This window comes from Argiope bruennichi, chromosome 8, assembly GCF_947563725.1.
Source record: "Argiope bruennichi chromosome 8, qqArgBrue1.1, whole genome shotgun sequence".
In the NCBI taxonomy this organism is placed as follows: Eukaryota; Metazoa; Arthropoda; class Arachnida; order Araneae; family Araneidae; genus Argiope; species Argiope bruennichi.
Genome location: NC_079158.1, coordinates 117,589,107 through 117,609,276, shown reverse-complemented (window position 1 = coordinate 117,609,276; position 20,170 = coordinate 117,589,107). Strand labels below are relative to the sequence as shown.

The window sequence follows — 20,170 nt, the reverse complement described above, 5'->3', positions numbered from 1 at the left end:
GATTTTAAAAGTTCATTCTTTCAATTGTAGGCAATAGAAATTTTTTTTTCCTATGTATACATTAATCTTTTTGGTGGTATTATATAAAATGCCTTCATTTTTAGAATTGCATGCTATCATTTATTTATACTATTAAACTTCTTTTTTGATTAAAAATTAGGAAAACACTTTTTTACAAAATTAGTATGAGCATAGCCTTTTCAATAATTACCTAAACACAAAGATATTTTTATATTACAAAATATGGAAATGTTATAATCAGTAGTGGCATTACTTTTGGGAAAAGTATTTAGTTCTTATGATCAACTGTAAAATTAGTTTCTATAATAGTAATCAATTTATAAATGTCTATATTTTCTATATTCATTGCACACAGAGATAAAATCTTTTATTGGTTTATTTATTTATTTTTTTTTCTTTCTGTAACTACAAGTAATTTCTAAAAACGAAATTTAATAGCAATCATCTACAACAAAATTGTTATAAAATAAATAAAGTAAATTCGTGACAAGAAAGAATTCAGGACCCTGTCGCATTTTAAAGAAATTAAATGATTAGAAAAATTTATTTTTATTTTTCAGTCTTTAATATTTTCATTGTTTTAATAACAAAAAATGTGTTTATTCTTTATGATTTTATGTGTTTATTCTTTATGATTTTATGTGTTTATTCTTTATGATTTTATGTGTTTATTCTTTATGATTTTATGTGTTTATTCTTTATGTGTTATATGTTTATTCTTTATGTGTTAAATGTGTATTCTTTATGCATTTATCATCTAGTTTTTATTCATTTTTACATTTCAGTTATCTTTCTGAAAATTAAAAACGTTCATTTTCCAATAATCACCACAATCTTTTGAAATTTATAAAATATTACTTTTTTCGGCATTAATTGTTTTAGTTATATGATCATATGCATACGGATATTTTTTTTTCATTTCTGTGATTTTTCAAAATGATAATAAATATATTTGTTTTGGAAATATTTCAAAAATCAAGGTCTTACAGCCAAATATTAAAAGCATATTTCTTTACGGATTAATTTCGATTCACTTTGAAGCTTGAACCAGATTCTGAATATTGTTACGATTTTTGATTATTGTTTTGAAGAGTTGATTTTTCAAGAATCTTTGAAAAGTGCGTGCATCCTTTTGAAATCTATCAGCGCAATATTCATTTTTCTGAATCAAATGACTGAATTAAATAATCATTTCATAACCATAAAATGAAAGAAATTCATATTTATGGCTTACAATCACTCGTAAAAATATTCTGTTTAAAATTCCCTGGAAAACCTAATACATTATAGTAAAAAATATAATACCTGAAAATATGACATGGATATAAAAAATATGATATTCTGAAAAAATTAAGCAGATTTACTATTATTCAAGCAGCCCGACTTTTGGATATTCTTTTCTTGTAAAATAAAGTATCAGTAACAATGAGGTATGTATTACATAATAAATGAATACATAAATTTGAAAAAAAAGAGAACAATTCTTAATTTATATTTATTATATTATATTAATTTGTATTATTATTTGTATTTATATGCATTTTTTAAAGATAAGTATACAACGTATATTTGTTTATATAAAAACAAACAGGCAGTATTCATTTTATATAATTTGCTTTTATTTATAAATTGCAAATATTAACAAATTAGTTTAATAAATAATAATAAAAAAATCAGCGTTGTTATAATTACCTAATTAAAAATTAAATTCTAAATTTAAAATATTTTTATTCAATACTTCTGTTTTTTTACGTTAAATATTATCCAAATTTCAGACGAAAATGTTTTATAGGTATTCATTTAATCTGAAATTATTACGTAATTACCGAATTAGAAAGATAAAAACTGCAACTTCCATTCTATCCCATTTGCACTATGAGTATTTTTTGAAGATGTCGCGCAAATAAAACTGGTTCATTTCGTTATAATCATAAAATCCTTAAATTGCTTTTATATAAAAGTTATTTAATTAAAGTTCATAAGCATTATAAAATGGCTAGATTTGCTATTGATCAAACTATTGTCTAAGAATGATTAATATAAAGTAATTATTTAAAACGCTTTATAAGGTTATTGTCATTTATAATCTAACATCAATCATACCTAAAATAAAATTGGCTACTATGCTTTTGTATAGATTTGAAATGAATTTCCGAATATTTAAAATTCAAGAAAAATAAAATAATCGCATTCTATTTATACATTTTGTATTGAATAATTTAATAAAGTTATATTATACTTAAAGATTTAGCAAATTTTGATAAGCTTATCATTAAATATTATCAAGATGTGTAGAATAATAAGATATATATGAAAGCCAACGATAAAAAATAAATAAAATAACTATTATTTTGTAAACCGAAATGAACAACTAAAATCCAGAAATCCATTAAAAAAGTATGATGTGAAAAACTGCACGGTGTCATCAAACAAAAAAGTAATAAATCATGTTGAAATTCTTACATGACTTTAAGAACATGATGGCGACCTTTGAGAAAAAGTAAAAGAAAAGGTAGGGGTAGGGAAATGAAAAGAAATTCATAATTACTGCTACGAAATTAGCAATGATCACATACGATTGTTCTGAAACACATTAAAAATATAACGTGAAAAATAACTGGGTGTCATAAATGAAAAAAAAAAAAAAACACATCATACTGTAAATTCGCATTCGCTTTTAGAAGCACAAGGAACGATTTTGAGAAAAATGTGAAAAGAAGACGATGATTTAGATCGAAAAGAAAAGAAATTACCGAATAATTGCTTCATAATCTACAATTATTATATATGATTGTTCAAAAATCCGTTAAAAGAATAACTTGAGAAAATAACAGGATGCCATTAATGAAATAGTAAGTTACAATATGGTTTTCAGGGAATGAAGTTAACTTTGAGGAAAATGTTAGAAATGAAGTGAAAATATATATTTATATTTCAGAATTATTGCTTCGATATCTACACTGAACATCTACGAGTACGATTGTTTAGAAATCCCTTATAAAGTATGATGACGTGAAAAAAAAATGACGTGACATCATTAATAAAAAAATTAAATGATACTGTAAATTTTTAGCATGGTTTTAAAAGTATGATGGTGAACTGTGAAACAAAGTGAGAATGGAGAGGGGAAATGAAAAGAAAATAGAATGGAAGGTGGAAGTTAATTGTAAATAAAAAAGTAGAATGACACATTTTCTACTCAACAATATCATTGAAATTATTTCTTTTAACGGTATATTATTTTTTGTAAGAAAATATTAAGATAAGAACTTTTAAGCGCAAAATATGAATGGTGATGTTTCTTAAATTTGTATAGAACTGTCCACTCACCGAGTTGTATGAATCACATTTTAACGGTCAACTATATATTCCATTCGGACGGTCCTGGAGTAATAATCGGTACTGTATTTCCTAGTCCACCCTGCGCGCTGGGTCTCACTAACCACCTGACAGTGGCACGGCCGGCGAAAGAAAACGAGCCCGATGTCTGCCGCCTTGGATTTAGTCGTCGGACTCTCGGCTGGCGACTGCCGATCGCGAGGGTCACGTGGCGAGGGGGGAATGCTAATCGCGCGGGGGGGAGGAGCGCCTCGCGACAGAAAGAGGCGGGGACAGCGACGAATGGGATGGGAGGCGCTCTCGCGACGACGCATCCAAGCAAACGATATACATATTTTTTTTAAATTTTTTTAGTCATTTTTTTTTAATTTCCATATTTCAGATTTTTTTTTCTTCCGATGCAAACGACTTTTTTGTAATTGGACCTTTTTTTATACATATATTTTCGACTTTTTATGCAGGATTTTTTTTTTTTTTTTTGCTTTTACTGATTAAAAAGTAAGAGGGTTTCTTTTTTTAATTTTTTATTGTTCTTTTTTCTCTTTTTGGTAATGATTTGCCAAATAAAAGAGTGGAATCAGAATGTGAAATTAAATTTATCAGGGGTTGTGACAGAAGATGAGAATGTACCTCTGTGTTTGTCTTGTTTGTTCGTTAACGAAAAAGAATGTCCGAGATTGATTGAATAATGTTTAAGGATTATACTTTATTCTTGCGAATTTAAAATGGATTCTGTAAAAAAAACTGTATCCTTTTCTAGGAGAGACTTTTTTTAAAATCAAATCAAATGTATATGTTGTATAGGAAACTAAATAAATTGTCTTTCTCTGATGCAACAATATATTGAAGATCGTTATCAATTAAGATTATCATTATATTTTCCATTTTCACACGATTCAAGTTAAAAGTGCTATTAAAAGCCTTCATTGTAACTAAGTATGCGTTACCATTAACCGCAACTACGCATCCGCTAAGCATGCATGAGAATGAGAATAAATCTTCTGAAAGTGTATTTAAAAGCTTTCATTGTAACTAAGTATGCGTTACCATTAACCGCAACTACGCATCCGCTAAGCATGCATGAGAATGAGAATAAATCTTCTGAAAGTGTATTTAAAAGCCTTCATTGTAACTAAGTATGCGTTACCATTAACCGCAACTACGCATCCGCTAAGCATGCATGAGAATGAGAATAAATCTTCTGAAAATGTATTTAAAAGCCTTCATTGTAACTAAGTATGCGTTACCATTAACCACAACTAAGCATGCGTTAACCATACATGAAAATGAGGATAAATCTTCTAAGAATGTAAATAAAAACTTTTTCTCGAAACTGAGCATGCGTTACCGTTAACCGCAACTAAGCATCCGCTAAGCATGTATGAGACTGAGAATAAATAAATAAAAGTAAGCGGAGAGTCGAACTGTGCAGGAAATTATAAAATATGGCTGGAGTATCCTCCCTTCAAGTTTCATACATTCGAACACAATGCTGCGTGTTCTTTGTGTAATACAGTGAAGAGAGACGAGTTCGCATTTTCGTCCCTTCAATTTACAATTTTGATCTCAGTGCTAGGTACAATAATTCCTTTATCAGGTACGTTGTGTTTCTGTAAATAAGGAACAGGTAGACTGACAGACAATTCGATACGCGTCTACAAATTTGGTGATAAAATCATAGCATTTTTGAAATATTCTGCTCAATTGTACTCGGATAGAGAAATTTTATGGTTGCAGTATCACATTCAGCGGGCGTGCACGTGCTCGTGCGTGTGCTTGCGTGTGGATGTGGATGGATTTGAGAACGGGTGCGTGTGCACGTGAGCACGTGTGTGTGCTAAACTTGGACTAAAGAAAGAAAGAAATACGTGTGAAGAAACTTGGACTTGGTCTTTGAGTTTTTTTTAAAGCTTTTTATTTTTTAGAAAATTATGGATATATTTACAAGTTACTTTTAGCTTTTGTCAAGATTTCAGTGACCAAGTCATGGCGAAAGCAGAACAATGAACCGAGTAGGTAAGTAAAAAAAAGAAGGAAATGGCGAATATAAGAAAAAGTTTCCATTTTATATATTTTTAGAAGGAATTTACAAACCTTTTGAATTAGTAAAAAAAAATTCAAAGCTCCGAAATTAAAGTTATAGTGAAGATGGTGTTCGAACGATTAAGAAATTATTTCAAGATCATAGTTAATTTAAAATCATTTCTTATATATATATAAACAAGTTTTATATAAATGCCACATTTAACTGTTTGCATTTAGTTACTACCGGACGTAATTCCAAAGCTGTTTTTTGGCGGACACTGAGAGGTATAAAACTTTGAGATTCATTAAAAGTTTATGACTGAATTTTTTGACGAATACAATACATTGTCTTTTATTATTTCATGTTCAAGAAATTCAAAGCTAATATAAAACAAATGAGTATAAAGGAATAAAATAAATAAGTGAGCCTTAATAAAATTATTCAATAAATGGCTTTAAGCAAAAGACAAATGAATTAATTTACTATTTAAAAATCATCTAAATTTTGAAGGAATATAAGATTAAACAATAAACCAATAAAACCTGAAAAAATTGATTCATTTGATAGATTCACTTAAAAAAAACTCTCATATTATTATTATTATTATTATTCAATTTGCCATTGTCCTTGAAGTAAGTTTTTACAGATGCATCCATTCCCAAACCGGCATGATTTAAATACTTTGAAAATCGGCTGCTTTGCACTTTTTCAAACTATTCAAAAATCTTATATATACATATATATATATAATTTTTCCATCTAAGGGAATGGTGATGGAATTTGCGATTAACAAGTATTGAAAATAAATAAGAAACCCTTTTTAAATAAGAAACGGAAAAGATGATCCTTGCGTTCGATTAAACGTATTACAGTAAGATAATAATAAAGCAATTGCAGTAAGACTATAACGAATCGAATCAAGCATTTCATGCAAACACTCAATCTATTTTAATATGTAGAGAATTCAATTAATTAATAAAATTAAATATTAAAATATGCGGTCGAATCTCTGTTTAGTAATGTCTCATTGGTCCATCTAAAACCTTCTATATAAAGAATATTCGTTAAATAGAAATTGTTCAACTGACTTAAAATTAGTTAAATAGAATTGTTAAACTAACTGTTATATATATATATATATATATATATATATATATATATATATATATATATATATATATATATATATATATATATATATATATATATGCTGTATCAAATGTTGGCATTGCTTCCAGTGAAAATTTTCACAATAACTTCTTCATTATTATCTGGATCATTCATTTTATATCTTCATTACATTTCGTAACATTTTGTAATTTGATAATTTTCGAAATATTCAGCTATCAGAATGCCTTCGCTAACATAAAGAAAAGAAACTATCTTCAACCTACGCACTTGAATAGCTGTCTTCTCATGCTGCCATTTCTCGTGGCAACCGATTTGGTTTTGATTATGTAGAAATTTCTGTTAATGAAAAGTTGCGAAACTTGCAAAAAAAGTAATAAAATTTCTGTCTGGGAAACTTAATTATATAGAAATTATCTTATGTAATATAGAGAGTAAATTACTTCTAAATGTTGTTCGAAATCAAAGTTCTGTAGAAAACTTCGGTAAATAGAAACTACTCTGTCGACTAAAATTCTGTAACTATATTCTTGGTAGGAAGATAAAAAAAAAATTCACAGGTGTTTCTATTAGAGTTTCCGAATAAATGTTATTAGTAAGATTCACAAGGAGCCTTCATTATGATAAGGAGGATATCAAGAAATGCTTCCGCCAATAAATATGATTCCACTAAAAGCGCGACTTTTAATTTAATATATGAGTCTTGAGACATTGTGCAATGGCTCGTTTTAGTTTGAGGTTATGTGGATACGCTCACTGCCTTTGATAAAAAAATTCAAGATTTAATTTAAAAATTAAAATTTATTTGTTGTAATAAAAGTAATTATTGGAAAGCTACTGTAACTTTTCTTCAGTTCTTTTAAAAAATGCGATGAATGTCTTTAAGTTTCTCTCTCTCTCTCTTTTTCTTTTTTTACTAATAATTTTTTGAAAACTTGATAGCAAATTTTCCTTTAAACTACCAGCAGTCATAACTTGTAATTAAAAAGCGCGTGCATGCTGGATGTTGCCATTCTACAAGGCGAAATTATTATCTAGAGCTATTAAATTTGGCACAGATGGGAATATGAGCATCAGAACGAATTTTTGAAGCTTTAATTTATAAAAAATTAATCAAACTTTTGATGGGAATTTTCGGTATTGATGTTGTTAATTAATGAAATATCATTGCACAAATATTTCATAATCATAAAATTTAAAAATTACCTTTTTAATAATATTATTATAATTTTATTTTTCCAGAATTTTGATATTTATTTTAAAGACATTATTACGCAACCTTTGCTACAATACTTCTGGTTGTTTCAATGAAATGTTCACCGTTTTCATTGCTTCCACAAATATTTAATTGCATCTTTTTTCTTCCACTCTTAAGAGCTAACGAATGTTCCTTTCATTTTCCTCATAATCTTTCGTAATATCATTATGAATGTATGCTTTCTACTTTCCTATCAAATTCCTTGCCAAAACTAGAAACAAAGCCTTCAAAGATATTAAATAACTCAATCCAGTATTCTGAAAGATTATACTAGTTATTACTTAATTTTCTTATTACCATGTTTCAATTTACCTAACATGTTGTTAAATATGCTTGTAAAATGCAAATAAAACGCACAATTTTGTTTTAATGTTGATTTTAACTTCATATATCATATTTAAAAAATAAGCAAAAAAAAAAGTAACAAATATAGTGTCTCAGGCAACATGCAAGTACATGTTAAACGGCACGTGATAGTAAATGTTAGACAGTTTGTATGAAAATATGACGTCATTTCACTTGTCTCCTTTAAAAAGGTTTATGTGCACAATAAATTAGAGTTTCAATTTTTGTTTTGGGAACTATGAATACCATGCTATGCATATCAGATGCAAATAAAATTCTGTAAAATCAATATTCCTAACGAAGCATCAAGTCGCCAAAAGCGGCTAGTCACGAGTACAGAGAGCGAAATCAAATAAATAACCTCCACGGGGGCCTGCTGAATCTCTGTCGGAGTGCGGGGCATCCCGAAGTGGCATTCGGGGCCGCCCTTTCGTCTGCGGTACCGAGGTGGTGTTGATAGGTCTAGTCCAAATAGTGGACTGCCAGCCATCCTCAGCCCTTCTGTTTATATTCCAACAGGAGTGGAAAAAACAGATGCCGTGCCGTTCTGTCTGGGGGGGGGGGTCAGAGATGCGGATGGGAAGGAAAGAGTCGTATGTTTTGATAAGAAAGCTTATCATACATCTTATCAGAATATCCAAGAAAAATGTCATGCTGTTCCTGTTACATTCGGTGTAGAATTGTTGGATGTATAATAAGAAAGGAAATTATTGGATTGTATGAACATTTTTTTATAGTGCAGTGACAGAGAATTCATTTTAATAAAAGATATACTTGCTGTATACTTTCTCGTATAAGAAATACAGAGGAGACATAGAGGAATATAAAATGTATAGGAAGATTCGAACTCGAGATTTTGATAAACCGCCACGTTTCAGACCTCTAAAAGTCCGAAAAACACAATTTTGTTATTATGTCTGCCTGTCTTCTTATGAACACGAATAACTCAAAAAAAAAAAAAAAAAAAAAAAAAAAATTCTGAGCTGAGCGAATGGAATTTGGTATAACGACCATCTATCGACGAATGGCGATTTGGTGTTTGGTATATGGAATCTGACTGTCTATTGATCAAGTACAAGTGAACTCGATATTTATAAAATGAAAAGAGTTAAATAGACAGAATTAAATACATAGACTTATCACTAAAAATGTCTTATCAAATTTTAAACGAAATCCGTCAAAGAATTGACTATCTGACGATCTATCCATCGGCATCCACGAAAATGTAATCTATACTACTATTATAAATGTGAAAGTTTGGATGGATGGATGGATGTTTGTTAGTCAATCACGCCAGAACGGCTGAACAGAATTGGATGAAATTTAGCTGAGAGATAGATTATTGTCTGGAATAGGACATAGGCTACTATTTATTCCGGTTAATTGAGTGGTTAATTGTTTGTTAATTAAAAACTAACTTTCCCGCCAAAAATCGCCAAATGAGTAAAGCTTTAGGGTTGTTTTTTTTCCCTCACCAAATGAGTAAAGCTTTAGGGTTGTTTTTTTCCCCCACGCCAATGAGATTAGGCTTAACATGATTTTGACTATTATTTCAAACGATTTTGTTTATTTTCTTAGTGTTCGATACATTTAAAATTAAACTTTGTTAATTAATCGATCTTTCGGATTCATTCTGAAGTACTTTTGAATTAAAATAAAACAGAATAAAGGAAATTAAAAATATCTAATCTGCATAGCATTACCCCAAATGGCGTAGAAAAATTCACTCATTTGCGTTGCCCCAATTGGCGTTGAAAATTCACGCATGCGCAAGAGTAACAAAAGATAAAGCCATTGATGCTATAAATTCCAAACTATTTTCACGCGTACGAAGTCGCGGGAAAAAACTAGTAACTCATAAACGCACTGACATAAATTAATGAAATTCAATATGTTCCTTTATGATTATAACAGTAATTTCGTACTCAATTTTGGTGGAAAATCGTCTAAAAAACATATTCTCGGAGTGGATTCAGTAAAAATGTTAGCTTCCCGCCAAGATTTGTATTTCATAACTATTGCTCACTTTTGCCATACAAAGGTATTCGCGGACTTACTGAAAGTCCTCAATTTTAAGCGGAGGAAAGAATATAAGACCTTTATTCCACAGTACGCTAGAAAGTTCCAAGGTGACCTTCACCGCTGATTCAACTTTAATTATTTTCATTGCGTTGTAGTTAAATTTTTAAGAAATATTCTTTTAAGTAGAAAAAAATAGCATTATTAATGTATCAACCGAATAATTAAAAAACAGATTAGAAACTGATTTCCCGAATCAGGATGCCAATCAATGAAAATAATTTCTTTATTAAAATGAAAGGAAAATTCTTTTTGATATTTAAATTCAAATGAAAATGCAAAGTCATGAATTCATGCAATATAGTATTTTTCTTCCTTAATTTCCTAGTATACGATACATATCCAAGTAGTCTTAATTTTGTTCTTTATCTTCCAATATTTAATGTTTAGAAAACCTGCTTTATTCGGTTTTTATTTCATTTCTTTCCTTTCATTCCATTTCATTATTTCACTTCCAATTTAACCCTTTCTAGGGCCGTGGAAATTATGCTTCCCACCAAATTTATCAATCTTTGTATGAATTTATGTAGGTTGGCATAAGTTCTGACAAATTTTTTTAGTAAGTCAGAAACTTAGATGCTTCAGTTCTTCATCTGAGACAGAATGATATGTCTTGATTTGTTACTTAATTATTAATTAACCAAATTAATTAATTAATCAAATTAAATTTATATAATAAGCTAAATGAATCCCTTTTCTTACTCTAATTTCAAGCCTAAAAATATTTTAACATAATATGACTAGGAAAAAATGGCCCTTTAAAGGGTTAATAGGAATATTAGTAATAACAACTGTTTTCTGGACTATTCTAATTGATTAAGATTGATTGAATCTGACTAATTCCCATTGGGTTAAAGGGTTCAGTTTCAACAACAACATAAACAGCAGAAGCCTTCCTAAAATTTTCTCGCATAATTTTTAATAAAAATGTTATCCCAGAAAGCATCTTGTATAGCATTGGCGTACTACAGTACGAAATATCAACCTATGGCATGAATTTAGAATTTTTACCGAATCTGTCGTGTGATTCTTGGCGAGATATTTTAGCGATTCATCCATGGCATGCGGATAAAAGTATCTGGAAATCGAAAATGGATTTTAGAGCTTTCTTCTCGACCGATTGATATAAAAATGTGACACAAAATTACAACTGTAGTCACAAAATCCCGCAGCTAATTTGATATAATTAAGTCATTGGAGACTGACAGACAGTCAATCCCTTGTTGGATTTGGCTCAAAATTTTGATCGGTGTCTACATTATAGATGTTAATTCTGTGTATCGAATTTAATCCATCTAGCTATCTTCGTGTTTTAGTTATAGTGTTGGATTATATTCTAAAAACCAGACAGACAGAATTCCTCTGAACTGATTTAGAATAAAATTTGATAAAAATCTACAAATGTGGTGCAAAGATCGTATATCAAATTTCATTCGTAGATCAAAGTGTTTTTGAGTTATTCCAAAAGTTTGTTTTTTGAACTTGGGGGAGGTCTGAAACATGGAGATTCATCAAAATCTCGAGTTTTTTTGGCGATTTTTTTTGGCGATTACAATACTTTATCTGTACTTCAAATGCAAGAAAATAAAAATAATTCTGAAAATTGTTTCGGATTCTTTGGAACCTGCAATATGTGAATATGTATTAACATCTAGAAATGAACCCCCCCTCCCTATTCTTTGTATAAGAGAAAGAAAAAAAGGCCGATGTTTCAACACCTTGGAAACTATCTCTCAGTAGATGATGACCAGATGCAATCGTGAAATATATATATATATATAATGCTATTTCGAATCCTGTCTGCTAAATAATATGTAACATATTTTGTTTGAAGGAGAATGCAGGTTGAAGATATAGACAAGACGCTCTATTTTTAATTTCGTTTTATTCTCTCTTTAATATCCATCTCGGGAAAGCAATTTATTTACAAGCAGACGCAGCGCGGCACAAAAGCAAAATTAAAGAAAGAAGGGCGAAACAGATGATCACTAGTCTTATATAAGATGGGATTTCCAACCACGCGCTAATTCAATACACGTGGTGACCTTTGATACCTTGGCAAGGGCATCGAAAGGATCACTTTCATTTGATACGTAGATTGATGGTGCAGTACTTTTTAGACAGCTTCAATTGAATTAATTAAACCGAAAGTGGAATTAGATCCAGAAATAAGAGAATGAAACTACTATGGGCTAAATTAAGATAAACCTTTGAAAATAAATTTGGATTAAATTAAGAGTTTAAAATATCATTACATATATAAGTAACTTCTTCACACACTAAAATATTTTCAGTTATCTCTCTGGAAGAAACAACAGATCAAATTCTTGCCTCGAATAAAATCCATGCCTTTTCTTGTTTCCCGGGTTTCTTTACAGGATTTTCCAAACAAAATTAGCTGAAATATTCCGCTTAATTATTCATTGGATAACCACCTGACAATCAAAAACGTCCACCGCATTCTTACCTATTAATCGTTTGACGTGTATGGCGGGTCTAGTTTGATCGATGACATTTTATTCCCCTAGATTAAATTCAGAAGCACTAAAACATCCCCCACTTGTTAACAATCGAATGGTTCGAAACTTCAAACATCCCAAACAAATTTTCATCGTTAGAAAACATATATTTTTCTGTCCCACAATTTTCCACCAATTTCACCCTTTTATTTTTCTTCCATGCAATTTTATAACGGCGTCTCTTCGATTTCACTGTGGATGTTCCATAGACCACCTTTTCACCTCCCCGAAATCGTCTGCATAGTGTCGCCCGACGATTGTCATTACGATTGTTATTGCTGTCATTAACAGTCCACTTTTCCTTGCGCGAACCACTGCCAGAACCACCCCATGGCTTCAGCAAGCGATAGATAAGTCCGAAGCCTGTTATCTTTGATTCGTAAAATGTTCTGAAATTAATCTCCTCTTTTTCTGCAAAACAATATTGATTACTCCTTTTTCGGTAGGGCTCTCAGACGACTTTTTTTTTTCATGGTGGATATCGGTATATACCAGCCCTATACTCCGAAAACCTATTCATCTTGTAAGTTGTTGTTTGTGTAATTTTATACCTGTTGATTTTTTTCGTTTTTACGCAACTAGGTATAATGAATGTAATCATCTATTCAAAGGGGCGTGATTCGACGTTGGTAGACAGTCCGGTATGAATGCTAGTAGCTGAGGTGGTCCAGGGGACTCAAAAGTGATGTGCCTTCCTATTTTTTTTATTACTATTATTCTTTTTTATTTCTTTATAGTGAATTTATCCTGTTTTCACTAACCGTGAAATGTCTTTCGACACCCAAATGGCTTAAGTCATATTAGATATTAAATGAAACTTTGATCGATTCTATAGCATTTTATGAATTAAGGTATCCGACTACGTTAAAAACACTGGTTTTCGACCACATTGGCGAATTCTTCTTTTATTATTATTTCTTGTAGTTCAGGATTTCCTCTTTCCAAAATAGTATTTTCTAGCAAAAGGAAGGCCTGACCTATCATCCAGGATAATTTTAAACAATTTTTTTAGCTAAAATGTTTTTTTAACTTCAATTTTCTCAAACATTAATTTTTATAAAAATTATCCACCGTTAACATGATATCTCAAAAACTAATAGAGGTATTTACATAAAAATTTCAGCGTGTGTTTTAAATACTGTGGGCAATGAAATGAACCAAAAGTTTTATTGTTGGTGAAATATTTTTTCATTTATAGGTGTTTTTAGAAAAATTAAGTTGTAAATTTATGGAAAAAAATGTATATATACATACATTTTTACCCATAATTTCTTTTCATCTCAAAATGTTTCTTAGATTTTGGTCCATTTCATTCATCATTATATTCTATAACTTGTGTACAAAGAAAAATAGGATTGCTGCATTACAATTTTGTGTAGAGTGTTAACCGTTTAGGTTAAATTTCATTGAAATTTACTACAAATTTTCCTATTTCTCAAAATATATTATATTTCCAAATAATTTTTTTGTATATATAGTGTTTATAATTGACAATACATCTAAAAACCATAAATAGTTTTTAAAAAATCGAATTTTTCAAAAATATTGCTTCGAACGTAGTCGGCTACCTTAAATATAACGGAATGTTACTAATACGAACACTTTTTTATTTGAAATTTGTTGGCGATATGACTTATTTTTCTCGATCCTTCAAACAATATCTCTAAAACTATTGTAAAAAATTCAAATTATATTGATTAATTCGATATCAAATTTAAAAAACTAATTGTTTTTATTCATTCGTATTTATTTTTTTTAGTTACATAGTCTAAGTTTTATGTCTATCATATATCAAAAATTAATATTTTGCTATTTCTACTTCCTCGTATACGTAGTATAGAAAAAGCATAGTAATCATCAGAAAATTCGAACTCGAGATTCTGGAGAAACTCCACGTTTTGGAAATCTTTGAGTTCGGAAAACATATTTTTAGAAAATGTCCCTTTGTCTGCCTGTTTGTCAATGATAAAGATAAAGCAGAAACGCTTTGAGCTAGACAGTTGAAATTTGGCATACGGTCTTTAAACCACATTTACAGATTTCTATCAAATTTTGAGAGAAAACCCGTCTGTTCGGCTATTTGAATATAAATTAACACGATAATAACAAAACGGTACTAGATAAATAGAATTTGGTGCACAGATTTCATATCTATAGTATAGGCACCTATCAAATTTTGTGACAAATACTACTAAGGGTTGACTGTCTGTCGGTATGCATTTTCAGAAACATTGAAATGCGATAATTCAAAAACTCAATGAATTAAATATATCAACTTTGGTAAAAGATTTTATGGCCGACTACAACAGCAATTTTGTGTCAAGCTTTCGTTTCATTCGGTTAAGAAAAACGTGTCTAAAAAACAAATTCTATTTTTATATATTATTTACCACATGCCAGAGATTCATTGCCAAATAACTCGCCAAGGATCACACGATAGATTCGTTAAAAAAGCCAAAAATTCACGCCAAAAGTTAACATTTCGTAACTATTGTACGCCAATAAGGTTTACAATAGTCTCTGGAAAGGCAAGTTTATAAGAGAGTATGCGAAAAATTTTGGGTAGACCAGTTTCTCTGGTTTAATATTAAATTTTTGCTTCCATTTTTAATGTTCAAATTGTTACCTTCTTTTGCTGTATTGCTAATCAGTTCAAATTTCTTCTTCACTCTATTTTTTATATAGTTCGTAGGTACCCCTCCCCTTCCCTCTGAAGTACCGTAGATTTTGAATTAGCCATACTATGCTGCACTTTTTGTAATTTTCCCTCATTTTAGAGCTCTTAACTTTTATCATCAAGATAAATTATCATTAATATCCATATCAAATTTTATATTAAAAAATCACATAATGTTTCGTCACCTAGTGACAGGCTCCTTCATATTTTTATTAATCTACAACAATTTAATTTTATTGAAATGTTACATTTCAATCTTCTTCGATTGAATTAAATCCCTCAATGTTAACGAGATATATTCGTAAACTTTGATGAAGCCAATGGTGATTACGTGGGCTCTGTTCAGCTCAATTATATTAACGTCGCTTTTTAAAGCAACACAAGAGCTATTTAAGGACGGACTACGCAACTCTGAACCGTGGTCAGATGTGAAGGACGACGCTTGAGCTGGCACCACCTCTTTAAACTTCCATATCACACCAGCTGGAGGACGTTTTACCTCGGCTCTTCGGTGGAATCGGTCTCGAAACCGAGACCCTTCGGCTTCAAAGTTGAGACCTTATCACTGGTTAGCCACAGCTTCTGCGATTATGTGGGAAAGGTGAAAAAAGCAAAGAATCCACTTTGAAAATTTCAGTTTCCATTTGATTCATGTTTTTCATTCTTATCAAATAACGAAGATGAAATTTTAAATAATGGGATTCTCGTGTTAATAGTTTCAAAGAAAAAAAAATTATTTACAAGATGGTTGCCATTCGACAACGACTATTCCATCAACGAAATAATATTAACTTTCCATAATATTTTTAAATAACGCATTTCCGCTTCTAGACAACCTGTTGATACTAAAAAGATTTAGCAACGGTAGGTACCCTTTTTGTTAACGATAAAATTCAGGTGAATTAGTCATTTTGAAACCGGTGAAAATACAAACACATAAAAAATATATATATTTTTCTTTTTTTGACAGGAGAGCATAAAAAATATATCGGAACTCTATAAGTTAGTTATATTATTACAAAAAGGAAATACCACTTTGAAACTAGGTAAATGATTATAAATAACATAAATAAATATTCAGAAAATAATTATTTAAAATTCTTTAATTCATTAGAAAAATGAGAAACTTTAATGAAATTTAATGGAAGAAAGCGCTATTAAAAACTATACTAAAAATTTAATCACGAGCATTTAAATATTGAGAGAGTGACTACTTAAATTCAAAATGCAGTTACAAAAAGATTTCTTGTTATGTTTTAAACATACATTAATGTCAATAAAAAATTTTAATTGGATCTTTTAGAAACAAAGCTAGAAAAAGTTGGCAAATTCTGAAAAAAATAAAGCTTTTATCCTACGTTACTGACAATGACGCATATTTTTACTTTCTTGCATACGTAATACAGAAAAGATACAGTAATCGTCAAAAAATTCGATCCCTAGATTCCACGAAACGAATTTCCACGTTTTAGACCACTTTGAGTTCAAAAAACACATTTTTGGTAAATGTTTTTCTGTCTAAAAGAAAGATCACTCAAAAACGCTTAGAGCTAGACGGTTAAAATTTGGTATACTCTCTTTACACCAAATTTTGTGTAAAATCTGTTCAGAGGAAATCCATCTGTCCTGTCGTTCGAATATAAGTTAATACCCTAATTATAATACAAAAACAATTACAACAAAATATGTATTTAACATTTACAACTAAGACAACTGAAAAAGTTTGAGCTAAATCCGATTACGGATTGACAGTCTGTCCGTCTGTACTTCTAGAAATATGTAAGAAGGCCGGGTTAGCCTGGTTGGTAGGGCGTTAGATTCGCGTCAATTGGGTTGCGATTTCGAACTCCGCCGGCCGAAGACTCCTCGTGTGTGTGGTGGCTGGCGCACGTATAAATCTGTCGTGATCACAAAGTCCTCCATGTCGAGAGTAATACCACTGGGGGTACAGGATCAGGGGTGATCGTTCTCTGATTCAGGTCTAAATTTGTGGATGAGTGAATGAAGTCCGCCCCGTAAAAATGGGTTGTGACGTGTGTGTAGCTAAGTTGTACTCTTGGCCCTAGATGGTGTTACTGAAAAACAAGAGACGCTACCTTGGCTTAAAGTCACTAACTTCTAAAGTCAGCGGGCTTGTCTATGACAAGTGCCATTAAAAACAACGACAACAGATATATGTAGATAAAAACGCAAAACGTCTTAAATATATCGAATTCGGTATGACATTTTGCAACTAAAAGTGGAATTTTGTATCAAATTTTGGTTTTAATCGGTTCAGAAAAACTTGTCAAAAACAGAAATTCGATTTTTGCGTACTATTACCGCATGCCAGGAATTAATTGCAAAATGATTCACTTATCTATTCAAAATAATTCAAATTATTGAATCATTTGTAGCCTGTATCAAGTACGCTCAATATAAATGACTCATTCTTTTGACGGTTCATTGTATATCATCGCGTGGATCAAAAAAAGATACCTTCCTAGAAGAACCAGCGGAAGCGGTTTTCCCAAAACTTTCTCGCATGCTTTCTAATAAAGGTGTTATCTCCCCACAAAAAATGGTGGACTTCGAGGCAAAGGCAAAAATGCTCTGTATTGCACTGAAGTACAATAGTTACGAAATATTAACCTTTAGCATTTTTCCTGAATCTATTGTGTCATGCTTGGGGAATTTTGTGGCGTTTAATCTCTGCTCTGCAATTAATAGTATCCGAAAACCGAATTTGTGTTTTAGATGGGTGTTCCGCAACCGATTTGACATAAAACTACAATTGTAGTCGCAAAATCATGTACTAAATTTGATATATTTAAATCATTGCATTTTTGAGTTATCGCGTTTTTATACTTCTCAAAGAACAGGCTGACAGACGGTCACCTGTTAGATATGGCTCAAAATTTGATACGTAAATTCGAATTTTAGTGGATGTTCGTAATTTTGTAAATCTTGTTGACAGGTAAAAAAATGTAGTTTATGAGTTGATATTGGACTGATAATGCTTTTCGCTTTTCTTCATCAATTTAAAGTGAAATATAAATTGGATTAGCTGATTTTCTCAGAAATATATCAAAGGATATATTTCTCTTACAAAAACTAATCCAAATTCTTTTGAGAAATCCTTTTAAAAAATGGCTTTTTCAATTTTTGTTTGTTTCCATTTATTTTTATCATTTGGATTAAAATCTGACTGATTCGAAAACTAAAATAAATAAATAAAACTGCTACTGAGTTCGGAATTTAATTGGTACAGTATAGTATAAAAGTAGAGTCCATGATATTTTCACATGTATTCTTTTTAAAATGTTCAAATTTTCCTTTAATTGATTGTTTCAATGGAAGCACTTATCCAATACGTTTTGCATCTGGTGAAGACTTACACATCCCAAATCTTTTTAGCGCTTCGTGCGTTATAAATATTCCATTGTACATCACAACGCTTTGCTTCGAAATTTGGAGACTACAGAATTTGCTTAGACCTCTTCATCTAACCAGGAGACTCAAAATATTTGCTTGCAGTTTCAAATAGGCCGTAAATTAAGCAAATAAATGAATTGATCGCAAAAGTTATATCAACAGCAAATGATGAGAAGTTAATTTCAGAAATGACTATAAGCATACCAGTAGAATGCAAGAAATAAATCAAACAGTGGATAATGTCACAGTCAATGTCAGTAGACAAAATAAATGTAGTTTTCGTGTAGCCTCAAAACGGAACGTAAATCAAACAAACAAACGAAATTAAGCTATAGTAGATTGCAACAGTGCATTTATATCAACAGTGACTAAAGAGAAATGAATCTCAGAAATAATTAAATGTATGCTTTCAGAAAGCAATAAAAAAAATGAAGTTGTTTTGTAAATCAAACAGAAACTGAAGCAAAACATAATATATGTATCGTGCTTCAAAACGGGATGTAAATCAAGTGAATAAGTGAAATCAGAAGATACTTAATTGCGAAGGTTAAATCATCAGGAACTAAATCGGCATTAATTTCAGAATGACAGATGAAAAAATAAACAAATAAAGTTGACGTAAATCAAAATAAATTTCAATCAGAGAACGATAACTTATTGCCTTTGTGTATAAGAGAAAAATATTTGTAATAAGAATTCCTTTTCGGGTTCTTCTTTACGACTGAAGGTCTAAAAGGAAGTAAATCAAATGAATTTGAAGTTTATGTAATTCAGATACGATTATATAAATTGAATAATGAGAGTAAAAGAGGGTTAAAGGCAAATATTTATCATCAGATTCTGGAAAGGAGTTAATGCAAATGGTTGATGCATGCTAGTTGAATCATAGAATATAATGGTGCTTTCCGAAGATAGTGTTTAGAGGCATATATTGAAGAATCCCCTCCCCTCCCCTTTATGATTTTGCTACCATTCCCGAGAACAATGCTGAAGATCAAGATCGTATGTAACAAAATCTCCTGCTTGTCACCGTCCGACATTGTTCGACGACAAGGAAAAAGTTGGACAACTATAAGACCTCACCGACGTCGGTCAGGTTGTCAAGCACTTGTAGAAGGCAACCAGCGATCTTGTTCTGATCGCCGGTGACAACACCGCGATCCTTTTCCCGCTTCATTGGGCACCTCGGGACGACATCGGCGGGGTTTTTCATCCCTTTTTCGAACATTGTCACCTGCGGCCAAAACAAAGGGAAAAAGAAAGAAACAAAAAAAAAATACATTTTATACAAGCACCTCGAAGACAAGAGATCAGGGGTCGTCGGAGAGGAAAAAGAAGAAGAGGAGGAGATGAGAGAGATAACA

General features: G+C 30.7%; 1 protein-coding gene across 3 annotated transcripts in view; it reads right to left on the bottom strand.

The window, feature by feature from the left end:
- LOC129981961 (LIM/homeobox protein Lhx2-like) overlaps positions 1 to 20,170 on the bottom strand; it is a 161,124-nt gene that overhangs the window by 100,103 nt on the left and 40,851 nt on the right. The window contains exon 1 of one of the 3 annotated variants that reach the window (XM_056093035.1): positions 3,352 to 3,513. The exons of the other annotated variants lie outside the window; for them this stretch is intronic. The gene's annotated coding sequence lies outside the window, so the exon portion shown is untranslated. Of the gene's footprint in view, positions 1 to 3,351; positions 3,514 to 20,170 lie in introns of those variants that run through there. 3 annotated transcript variants of the gene reach the window in all.